Genomic DNA, 13,011 nt, shown 5'->3' with positions numbered 1-13,011 from the left:
TTCTCCTGGATAATATCCTGCAGAGTGTTTTCCAACTCGGCTCCATTCTCGCTGTCACTTTCAGGTACACCAATCAGACGTAGATTTGGTCTTTTCACATAGTCCCATATTTCTTGGAGGCTTTGTTCATTTCTTTTTACTCTTTTTTCTCTAAACTTCTCTTCTCATTTCATTTCGCTCATTTGATCTTCAATCACTGATACCCTTTCTTTCACTTGATCGATTCGGCTACTGAAGCTTGTGCATTCGTCAGGTAGTTCTTGGGCCATGGTTTTCAGCTCCATAAGGTAATTTAAGGTCTTCTCTATGCTGTTTATTCTAGTTAGCCATTCGTCTCTTCTTTTTTCAAGGTTTTTAGCTTCTCTGCGATGGGTTCGAACATCCTCCTTTAGCTTGGAGAAGTTTTTTTTATTACTGATCATCTGAAGCCTTCTTCTCTCAACTAGTCAAAGTCATTCTCCATCCAGCTTTGTTCCTTTGCTGGTGAGGAGCTGCATTCCTTTGGAGGAGAAGAGGCACTCTGATTTTTAGAATTTTCAGCTTTTCTGCTCTGGTTTCTCCCCATCTTTTTGGTTTTATCTACGTTTGGTTTTTGATGATGGTGACGTACAGATGGGGTTTTGGTGTGGATGTCCTTTCTGTTTGTTAGTTTTCTTTCTAACAGTCAGGACCCTCAGCTGCCGGTCTGTTGGAGTTTGCTGGAGGTCCACTCCAGACCCTGTTTGCCTCAGTATCGCCAGCTGCAGAACAGCAAATATTGCAGAATGGCAAATGTTGCTGCCTGATCTTTCCTCTGGAAGCCTTGTCTCAGAGGGGCACCCAGCTGTATGAGGTGTCAGTCGGCCCCTACTGGGGGGTGTCTCCCAGTTAGGCTACTTGGGGGTCAGGGACCCACTTGAAGAGGCAGTCTGTCCGTTCTCAGATCTCAAACTCCGTGCTGGGAGAAATACTACTCTCTTCAAAGCTGTCAGACAGGGATGTTTAAGTCTGCAGAAGTTTCTGCTGCCTTTTGTTCAGCTATGCCCTGCCCCCAGAGGTGGAGTCTACAGAGGCAGGCAGGCCTCCTTCAGCTGTGGTGGGCTCCACCCAGTTGGAGCTTCCCTGCTGCTTTTTTTACCTACTCAAGTCTCAGCAATAGCGGATGCCCCTCCCCCAGCATCACTGCCACCTTGCAGTTTGACCTCAGACTGCTGTGCTAGCAGTGAGCGAGGCTCCTTGGGCATGGGACCCTCCAAGCCATGCGCAGGATATAATCTCCTGGTGTGCCATTTGGTAAGATCATTGGAAAAGTGCAGTATTAGGGTGGGAGTGTCCCGATTTTCCAGGTACTTTCTGTCATGGCTTCCCTTGGCTAGGAAAAGGAATTCCCTGGCCCCTTGCACTTCCCAGGTGAGGTGATGCCCCACCCTGCTTCAGCTCACACTCCATGGGCTGCACCCACTGTCCGACAAGCCCCAGTGAGATGAACCCGGTACCTCAGTTGGAAATGCAGAAATCACCCATCTACTGTGTCACTTATGCTGGGAGCTGTAGACTGGAGCTGTTCCTATTTGGCCATCTTGGAACCTCAAGAAGGTCTATTTTGAACCACCACTTGTCTAATTCCAAGAACCTCTCCATAAGCAGTTCTACAGTCTTAGTACAATTGTCTAGTTTTTCTGGTATTTTCTGGATTATGGCATGTAGTATTCTCCCTACTTTTGTGCCTCATGTGAAATGGAAATAAAAAGCCTTGGGAATAGAAGTTAAATAGTTAGTTTTTGAATTCGAATGAAAGCTCAGATTTATCATCCTTAAATTAAATTCACCTAAAGATCTCTTTTTCTAAAAAGAAAAAATTGTGAGCCAAAATGGGATGGGTGATATTAGGGACTGTCCTGAAGGCATATATCAATAAAGTTTGTGGTTAAGGCTCTTGCAAGAATAGTCAGAAAATAGTTGTATGGAGCCACCCAGTGATCTGTTCTCAAACAACATAATCCAATGGGCTGATTGAATAGGATAGTATGGTTTTAGCACCACTAAAGAAGAGTAATCTGAAATCACATGATGAAATTTTAGCACTGATATCATCAAATAGATCTAAAGCCAAAGAGCTTGTGGTTGAGTCTAAGTATTGTGCCTAAAAGTGAGATGGCCTCTTCATGCACCACTGCTTCCTTGCAGTTATCCAAAATATATTTATGTGAAAATTCTGCTCAAAAGGTTGTCACCTATGTGTGGTTTTTAAGTGTTGTGTCTGAGGATACAAGGGTCTCACTTTCTAGCTATTATCTAATAGGGAATTCTAGATTTCTGACTATCTAGCAGTTGTTTGTCATCTAAAATGTTTCTGAGCATTTCAGTCCAATTACCACTAAATTAACTGACTTACTGCAAGGTATTGGCATCACAGGAAGCTGGAGAGCAACCAAAAGAAAGTGAGTAAAACTGAGTAGTCTGTCCCATTCTATTTTTTTTTTTGTTTTTTGAGACGGAGTCTCACTCTGTCACCCAGGCTGGAGTGCAGTGGCACACTCTTGGCTCACTGCAAGTTCCACCTCCCGGGTTCATGCCATTCTCCTGCCTCAGTCTCCCAAGTAGCTGGGACCTGCCACCGCATCTGGCTAATTTTTTGTATTTTTAGTAGAGACGGGGTTTCACCGTGTTAGCCAGGATGGTCTCGATCTCCTGACCTCGTTATCCATCTGCCTCAGCCTCCCAAAGTGCTGGGATTACAGGCGTGAGCCACCATGCCCGGCCTCCCATTCTATTTTTTAAGCACACCTCAGCTAATTTTAGCCAACTAGTAAACACATATCAAGGAGTAACTCTGGATGCAATATCAAGGTCAATGGAATTAATATAGTGTCATAGTTAAGAGGTAAAAATAAAAATTTAATAACAATCTAGAACTAAACCAACAAAAAACAAAGCAAATAATAGCTACAGTAATGTGGTAGACAGAATAATGGCCCTTCAAAGATGTACACACACTAATCTTCAGCACCTGTGAATATGTCACTTATATGGCTCAGAATGTCACTAAAATAGCAGTGAAATTGCTCAGTTTTCCACACTTTTGGGTACAACTCAGGTTCCTGGGATAAATTGCATGTGGTCATTATGTGTATGTTTTAATATGTTGCATGACTTGACTTTTTCATTGAGGATTTTTTTGACCTTATTCAACAGAGATCTTGATCTGTACTTTTATTTTTTTGTCTTGTATTTGCTCAGTTTTGGTATCTGGGTAATATTGGCTTAATAAGGTGTGTTGGAAAGTTTGTTATCCTCTTCTATTTATTAAAAGAGTTTATAAGAATTGTTATTAGTTTTTTTTATTAAATGTCTGGCAAAATTCATCAGTACAGCCAATTTGGCCTGGGCTTTTTGTGTGTGGGGGAAGTTTTCTGATTACTAATACACTCTCTTATCTATCCGTTCAGATGTTATATTATTTCTGATGTTGGTTTTGACAGCTTGGGTGGTTTCTTTCTTAGAAATTAATTTGCTTATTTAGTCTAAATTATCGAATGAGTTGGCATACTACCGTTTATATTATTACTTTGTTTAATTTCCATAAGGTTGAGAGTGATATCTCCCCTTCCATTCCTGATTTCAGAAATTTCAGTCTTCATGCTTTTATTTTTTTGACAATCTAGATTAAATTTTGTCAATTTTGTTGATCTTTTCAAAGAACCAACTTTTAGTTTATTGATTTTTTGGTATATTTTTCTTTTATCTATTTTGTCTCCATGTTAATATTTATTATTATTCTCCTCTCTTGCTTGCTTTTGGTTTAGTTTGCTTCTCGTTTCACAACATCTTAATGTAAAAGTTTAGATTATTGATTTGACGTGGTTCTTCTGTTTTAATATTGATGTTTAAAATTATAAATTACCCTCTAAGCACTGCTTTAGTTGCAGGCCATAATTTTTTAAACTTTTTTTCTACTTTTATTTTAGGTTCAAAGGATACATGTGCAGATTTGTTACATGGGTAAATTGCATGTTTCTGAGGCTTGGTGTATGAATAATTCTGTCATCAAGGTAGTGAGCATAGTGCCCAATAGGTAGCCTTCCAATGCATATTCCCCTCCCAGCTTCCCCACCCAAGGAGTTGTCAGTGTCTGTTCCCATATTTGTGTCCATGTGTATTCAATGTTTAGCTCTCACTTATAAGTGAGAACATGTGGTGCTTGGCTTTCTGTTCCTTCATTGGTTCACTTAGGATAATGACCTCCTGCAGCATCCGTGCTGCTGCAAAGGACATTATTTCATTCATTTTTATGGCTGCGTAGTATTCCATGGTGTATATTGTCCACATTTTCTTTATCCACCATTTGTGGGCATCTTGGTTGATTCCATGTCTTTGCTATTGTGAATAGGGTTGAGATAAACATATGAGTGCATTGTCTTTTTGGCAGAATGATTACTTTCTTTTGGGTGTATACCCAATAAGGGATGGGATGACTGGGTTGAATGGTAGTGATGTTTTAAGTGCTCTAAGAACTTTCCACACTGCTTTCCACAATGACTGAGGTAATTTACATTTCCACCAGCAGTGTCTAAGTCTTCCCTTTTCCTCGAAACCTTGCTAGCACCTGTTGCTTTTTGACTTTTTAATAATAGCTATTCTGACTGGTGTGATGTGGCATCTCATTGTGGTTATGATGTGCATTTATCTAATGATTAGTTATGTGGAGCATATTTTCATATATCTGTTGGCCTCATGTATGTCTTCTTTTGAGAAATGTCTGTTCATGTCCTTTGCCCATTTTTGAATGGTGCTATTTGTTTTGTTTGCTGACTTGTTTAAGGTTCTTATAAATTCTCGATATTAGACCTTTGTCAGATGAATAGTTTGCAAATATTTCCTCCCATTGTGTAGTTTGTCTGTTTACTCTTTTGATGTTTTTTTTTCTGTGCAGAAGCTCTTTAGTTTAATTAGGTGTCACTTGTTAAATTTTTTGTTGCAATTGTTTTTGGAGACTTAATCATACACTCTTTGCCACAGCCAATATCCAGAATGGTATTTCCTAGGTTTTCTTCTAAGGTTTTTCTTGTTTTAGGTCTTACATTTAAGTCTTTAATCCATCTTGGTTAATTTTTGTATATGGTGAAAGGAAGGAGTCCAGTTTCAATCTTCTGTATATGACTAGCCAGTTATCCTAGCACTATTTATTGAATAGGAAGTCCTTTCCTTATTTTTTGTTATTGTTGATTTTGTCCAAAATCAGGTGATTATAGGTGTGGCCTTAAGGCACATCTCATATGGTGGCAGAAAAAAGAAGAGAGCTTGTGCAGGGAAACTCCGCCTTATAGAACCATCAGATCTCATGAGACGTATTCACTATCACAAGAACAGCATGTGAAAGACCTGCCCCCATGATTCAATTGCCTCCCACCAGGTTCCTCCCACAACACATGGAATTTCAAGATGAAATTTGGGTGGGACACAGCCAAACCATATTAAGTACCATACTGTTTTAATTGCTGTAGGCTTGTCATATAGTTTGAAGTTGGGTATTGTGATGCCTCCAGCTTTGTTCCTGTAGGATTGCCTTGGTGATTTGGGCTGTTTTTTTCCATATAAATTCAAGAATAGTTTTTTTCTAGTTCCATGAAGAAGCTATTGGTAGTTTAATAGAAACAGCATTGAATCTGCAGATTGCTTTGTGTGGTATGGGCATTTTAACAATATTGATTCTTTCCATGAGCATGGAATGTTTTTTCATTTGCTTTTGCTGTCTCTGATTTCTTTCAGCAGTCCTTCTTGGTATATTGGTTTTTTTACTTTTTTTTTTTTTTGTCTCAAACGATTTCCTAATTTCTTATGTGATTTTTTCTTTCTACAATTATTTATTGAGGGTGTGTTGTTTGATTTCCACAAATTTGTGAACTTGCCAAATTTCTTCCTGTTTTTAATTTCTAATTTTATTACATTGTGGTCAGATGATATATTTTGTGATATTTTAACCTTTTTAATTGTATTGAGGCTTGTTTTTGAGTCTAACTTATGTTCTACCCTGGACAATGTTCCATATGTGCTTGAGAAAAATGTATATTCTGCTAATGTCAGGTGGGGTGTTCTACAGATATGTTAGTTATAACTGGCTTATAGTGTTTTTTAAAGTCTTCAAAATCCTTATTGATATTCTGCCTAATTGTCCTATCTATTTCTCAAAGTGGGGTATTTGATTTGTCAATTTTTTGATATTTTTTTTCCTTTTTTTAACTTTCATTTTAGGTTCTTTTATATTATTTTATCACCTAGGTATTAACCCCAGTACCCAATAGTTATCTCTTCTGTTCCTCCCACCCTCTCAAGTAGACCCCAGTGTCTGTTGTTTCCATCTTTGCATTCATAAACTTTTATCATTTAGCTCCCACTTATAAGTGAGAACATGTAGTATTTGGTTTTCTATTCCTGCATTAGTTTGGTAAGGATAATATCCTCCAGCTCCATCTATGTTCCTGCAAAAGACGTGATCCCATTCTTTTTTATGGCTGCATAGTATTCCATGGTGTATATGTACCAGATTTTCTTTAACCAAGCTGTTACTGATGGGCATTTACGTTGATTCCATGTCTTTGCTATTGATGATTCACCAATTATTTTTGAATCTTCTATTTCTCTTTCCAAGTCTATTTGTGTTTGATCTATGTATATTAAAGCTTTGCTCTTAGGTGCATATATGTGTATAATTACTATGTCTTCATGATGAATTGATCTTTTATCATCATAAAATGTCTCTATCTCTGGTAACGCTTTGTATTTTGTGGTTTGCTTGCTACTAGCATATCCAATCAAGCTTTGTTATGGTGCTGTTTTTGCAGTATATGTATTTTCATTCTTTTAATTTCAATCTATTTGTATCTTTGAATTGAAAAGGTTTCTCCTGTAGACAACATTTGTTTTATTTTTCACTCACCTTGACAACCTCTGTCTTTGTATTGGATTGTTTAATTCGTTCACATTTAATGTTATGATTGATAATATCTGATGTACAGGTATTTTACTTTCTATGTCTGATATCTCTTTTGTTCTTCTCTTCCACCATTACTATTGTCTTTTGCATTGTGAATGTTTTCTAGTATAACATTTTAATTCATCAAATTATTGTTCCATCATAGTTTTAGTTATTTTCTTAGTGTTTGTTCTATGCTTATATTATATGCATCTTATCAGATATGCTTCAAATTTAGACTAGCTTAACTCGAGTGTGATATCGAAATTCTACTGCTTTATAGCTTATCCCTTTCTCCCATGCTTTGTAATCTTATTATTCTACATATTACATCAATATATATCACACACACACTACATTGCTCTAATTATCATCTTATATAAGTTTATGTACTTTAAAGCAGTGGTCCCCAACCATTTTGGCACCAGGGACTGGTTTCATGGAAGACAAATTTTTCCACAGATGGTGAGGGTCAGGGGTGTGGTTTCAGGATGAAACTGTCATGCCTCAGATCATCAGGTTCATAAGGAGACTCATAACGAGCACGCAAACTAGATCCCTTGAATGTGCAGTTCACAATAGGGTTCATGCTTCTATAAGAATCTAATGCTGATGCTGAAGTGACAGGAGGCAGAGCTCAAGCAGTAATGTTCGCTTACCCCCAACTCCCCTACTTCTGTGCAGCCTGGTTCCTAACAAGCCATGGACTGGTACTGGTCTGTGGCCTGCAGGTTGGGGACTACTGTTTTAAAGAATCTGATAGAATAAAATGGGGAAAAAGATACATGTTTATTGAGTTGGTAATATTAACCTTCTTATTTAGCATTTCTGCTTATCTTTGTCTATTACTGTGGATTCAAGTTACCATGTGGTGTCATTTTCATATGGCAATAAACTTTGCTCCCATTCACCTTTGTCAAAATATATTTTATTTCTGTAGGTTATGGGCCCCACAGTACAATTACAGTACTGTAATTTTACAGTACAATATATATACAGATATGTAATTTTATACAATTATTTTAAATTCACTTAACAAAAGAAAGCAGAATATGCAATTATACAACAGCTGCTTGAAGTCTTTGTTTGCTAAGTCCAACATCTGTGCTCTCTCAAAGGCAGTTTTTCTTGCCAGCTTTTTAAACCCCTGAACATATTTAAATCTTCTTCTTTGTTGGTCTATTAACTTATAATTTTCAGTTGAAAACTGGATGACAATATATTTTAGCAACTCTGATATTATCACCCCACCCCCAAAGTAGTCATTATTGTTTGCTAATTTGTTTGTTTGGTTTTTAGTGACTTGGCTGAACTACTTTAGTGAAGACAATTTTCCCCAAGTGTGCAGCCTCTGATGCTGCTTTTCAGAGGGTACAAGCGTGGGCATGCACACACTCATTCTGACTCCCCCACCCCACTGGCATGACAGTGTTTTCGTCCAGGCTCTATTTGACTATTTCTTTCTCTGAACTCCCTGTTCAGCTACTGGCTGCTCTGCTGTACTGGTATCAGTACTGTACGGGAATCAGACACAGATGTTAGCATCTACTAATTTCTAGCATCTACTAATTGCTTTTTTATTTTTGACAACATCATGGGATGTAAATTAGTCTGTAGTTTGATGGAATTAAAGCTGGGCTTGTTCACAGGGATAATCTTTGAGGCCAGACTTTGAAGCTTCTTCCGATCTGCAGGTGGACTCCACTTAGCTATTTTTTTCTTTCTTATTTCCGTTAAACTTATAACTGTCTCATATCTTTGCTGTTATTGTTACTACAGAGCTTCAAGACCACTTTTAGTTGCTTATCACTAAATTTTCTTCCTTTTTTTTGACAATGCCCTTAGATCTGAACTTTCCCATACTCTGTCTCATGTAACGTGAGTCCTCTTAGAGAGAACTATGGAGTTCTTTATTCCTATGACCTTTCTCTCCCCACCATGGGGAGAAAACAGATGTCACTGCTTCACAGTGTGGGTGCAAGGACAGCAGAGTACTTCTCATATAATGGCCCCTGTTCTGTGTGTAGGGTACAGGTCATGGTAGTAGCTGCTGGTATTGTCTTTCTTCTCCTGTAGTGGAACATCTGGCATACACAGAATGTGGGGGAAGTGTGATTAGGCTCCAGTATTCTTGGCCTATCATGTCTGGTATAGGACTTCTTCTCTTTAAGTGGGAGCTCGGTGGAGAAAGGGAACCCCCAGCAACTCTACTGGTCTTGCCTTGAATGGGGCTCCTGCAACTTGGAGCTAAGGGGAAGGGGGAAATAGTGGTGGCCTATTCCCCCTAGGGGAATACCATAACCTTAGATTGGGATCTGGGGTAAAAGAGAGCTGCATCTTCTTGGCAACATATGCCTGGAATAGAATGTCCATCAATTTGAGCTGGGGAAGTCATAGGGAGCAAATTATGGCTCAAATGTTATTGACTGTTGCTGTTCTTACCATGACTTAGTAGATTTCCTTGAATAAACATTTCTCCATTTGCTGTATGACCTTAGGCATCCAGATATTAAAATATTATTTTTATAATTATTACCAGTTATTATTGTTTTACTAGAAAGGGGATCCACAGAGCTCCTTACATCACTATTCTAGATGTTCTTTTGACCTGGCACTCTTGTATAGATATATCACAATTTATAGCATCCTTAAATATTTTTTTCCATTTCTGACTACTTTTCAGATTATTTTTTATTATCACAGAAAATGAATCACTATTTGTAATCACCTCATTTGGGGAGGCTGTATTTCAAAAGAGCCAGATGAGAATTTAGACATGAGCATTTTCTGCTTTCTTCTTCCTACCCTTAATGGAGGTTTAAACCATGCAGTTGGCAGGTGGCTGACATGGAGATGAAAGAAGCACAGAGATCCAAGTCGATGTCTTAATTTCTGGCCCTGTTTTACAACCTTCTTCAAACTCATTGTTGAAGTCCAGGAAATGTTTCTGTCTCTTGCCTGGCTCTATGGTGGGAAAACAACTCTCATATCATCACCTCATATCTCCCATATTCTGCTTTTTGGTTTTTGTTGTTTTTAATAAAATACATGTCTCAGGTCTGTAAGCTCTGAATTTTAGAATCCAAATGACTTTCTCTATTACAATAACTACAGTTACAAATAAAAAGTGTTTTTGCTTTCAGTAAATTATCTGTTTAGTAAGTTTTCAATAACTAAGTTGAAGGGTGTGGCTATTTATTCCTGGCTAGAGTAAGACATGCAGAAATCTATCACTACTGCCCAGCTGTTGAGAGTATGGAGGCAACAAACACAAGGTAACTTGAACAAAGCAAAGTCAGTTAACATCTCAAAATATTATTTTGTTATTACTTTAAAATTATTCAATATATTACACAGTCCTCTTATTTGGGAGAAATTGTGGGATGATAGATCTACAGAAGGTAGCTGCTAACGAAAGTCCAGTTGGCTCATTATATTCTTTAAAATCACAATATAATATTTAAGAGAAAGAATAAAGGAATGGGCTACTTTACTTTCATATGTTTATTTTTAACATAGTGATTTCTAAGACTGGTTTCTCCTTAGCTCTTTTCAGACTAACCATTTCTATATGAAGGAGCCCAAAGCTCCCTAAATGTCTCTGACATGCCATGTTCATCTTTGTGCATTTATAGAATGTTTTGGTTTTGCTGTTTGCACAGGCTTCAGTTGAGCATCTCTGTTCTGCTTTCCTATGTGAGCTCCACTTGAATGCGTCAAGCTGCATTTTGGAGTATGCCTGAAAGTTAACAACATTACAGCAAAAGGGTAACTTTTCACTTAAAAGAAGCTATAAGTTGATTATAAATTATTTTTTAGAAAACAAGAGTGTATTTTAAAAAAACTTATTAATATTAAATGAGAAAACTTCCAAAAAGCTAAATAATTTCTTCTCCAGTTCAGAAAATTTATTAGCTTAAAGCCAGAATAAAAGCTTGAGGATCTGCTTGATCATGTCTGCTGTTTAACCCCTCTCTTGAATTTTTTTATTTCAGTTATTATATTTTAGCTCTATAATTTTAGTTTATTTCTATTTTATAATTTCTTTTTAAAAAAATATCATTTCTCTGAAATTTTTAGTTGTTTATCTATGTTCTTTGTAACTCACTGAGCTTCTTTAAGATTTTTAAAAATTGTTTTTGGTAAGGTAATTCATTAACTCCATTTTTAAAGAATCAGTTACTAAAGATTCACTTCATTCTTTTTGATTGGGTCATCTTCCCCTGATTCTTGATGTTTGTTGTAGTTTGTGGTGGTATCTGTATATTCAAAGAAGCAGTCCCATCTCCCAGCATTTACAGATTGCTTTAGCAGGAAAAAATCTTCACCCATCAACCTTGGTACAGATTCCGAGAGCTTGTCAAATATTTTCTGTAAGTTTGTCTTCTCTGAGTTGAACATGTAGATTCTTAACTACAGGGATTTACTGGGTTCACCCCCAACACAGGACCATAATTTCTTCCTCACTTTGGTATCTGACTGCTGTACTATGGGCCAGAACGTTGGTGGCATGCCAGTTACGTGTGTTCACACTCTGTTAGATGTGTGGCAGGCCAGGAATGAATCAGCAAATAATCTCTTTCCCAACATTTAAACTAATTTATTTCATTCTCCGCTAGTAATGGTTTAGCCGAGAAGGAATGTGAAAGACTTTTTCATCAATCCCATGGCCTTGGTGGAGAAGTAACTCCCTGGTGAACTGTGTGTGTGACCATAATGGGCTGAGGCATGTGGACAACGCTGGAGGCAGAGCTGAGTGTGAGCAGAGGCTCACAGTGAGGCAGGGGCATCACCATTGAGTCCAATCAACCCATCAGGACACCTGCTGCATGGAGGTTGTGAGCACTGAGGTGCTAAAGAGGCTCTCACTGTCTAAGAGAGTGTCCCGAGCAAGACAAGCAGTCCTAGATGCCCAGATTCTTGTTTTGGCTTCGGATTTGGGCAAAGGGAAAGCAAAGCAGCTGTGCTCAGATCTGAACTTGTTGGACATGTTGTGTTGAAACTTTACTGACATGTATGGGTGTAAATCTGCCAGAAGCTGAAGAACTCATCCGTGATGAAGATAGCTCTGATTTTGAATTCACAGTCTATGACTCCTGGAAAATATCAGGCAAAAGAGCAGAAAACACCTTTAATCAAGCCCATACACTCCACTCTCTGTTGGATTCAACACAAGGAGAGTTCCTTGTGCCAAAGTCCCAAATCGTTAGTCCAAGAAAACTTCCTATGATACAAAAGGAGACGATAATGCCTGCCCAGTTAAAAAGAAGGGAAGAATCTCATCAAGAAACAACAAAGAAAGAAGTAGAAAGAATCTTGGGATTGTTGCAGTTGTATATTCGAGATGCTACCCAGCGTCCTTCTTTGCCTTTGTGGTTGATCCACAATCTTTCCCCCAAACAGTGGAAAACATCTTTCATGTTTCCTTCATTATACAGGATGGTTTTGCAAGAGTAAAACCTGACCAAGACCGACTGCAAATAATAGAGCCTGTTAATATTAATGAAGAAAGTAAGGAAATTCACCAAAACACCCAAGTTAGGAATCGAGGAATTCTAGCTGTGAGGTACCCTGACTGGGAGGAGATTGTGAATACTTTTGAGATTTCAAAGCCTGGGATTACTCCAAGTCAGAGACAGCAGAGGCTAAGTGCTTGATGCTAGCTGAAGGACTCAAATGGATAGTGAAGTCCAAGAGGGAAAGAAGCATGTATTATATACAGTGTATGATTCAACATTTAAAAAGACAGATTGTTTTTAGTAAAATGTAGCTTTTGATATTTAATGAATTTGTCATGGTTGTTTTTGATTACAGGAAATTCACTGCCATATTAAAAAAAAAAAAGCTGCCACACTTTTTTCCCATAGTGGCTATATCATTTTAAATAAATTACCACCAGCAATATGAGTGATCCAGTTTCTCCACATGCTCACCAGTATTTGGTACATTTTCCGTATTTTGCTTAAAGCATTCTGGTAAATTTGCCATAATATTGCAGTATGATTTCAATTTGCATCTCTGAGAAATAGCTAACATATTTTCATGTGGATACTTGCCAT

General features: G+C 37.8%; 1 pseudogene; it reads left to right on the top strand.

The window, feature by feature from the left end:
* Positions 1-1,995: 1,995 nt before the first annotated feature.
* LOC117976741 (non-structural maintenance of chromosomes element 4 homolog A-like) lies at positions 1,996-12,654 on the top strand (annotated as a pseudogene).
* The last annotated feature ends 357 nt before the right edge of the window (positions 12,655-13,011 follow it).

This window comes from Pan paniscus, chromosome 17 (genome assembly GCF_029289425.2).
Source record: "Pan paniscus chromosome 17, NHGRI_mPanPan1-v2.0_pri, whole genome shotgun sequence".
Classification (NCBI taxonomy): Eukaryota; Metazoa; Chordata; class Mammalia; order Primates; family Hominidae; genus Pan; species Pan paniscus.
Note: the sequence above shows the minus strand (reverse complement) of the source record. Positions and strands in the feature narration are given on the sequence as shown.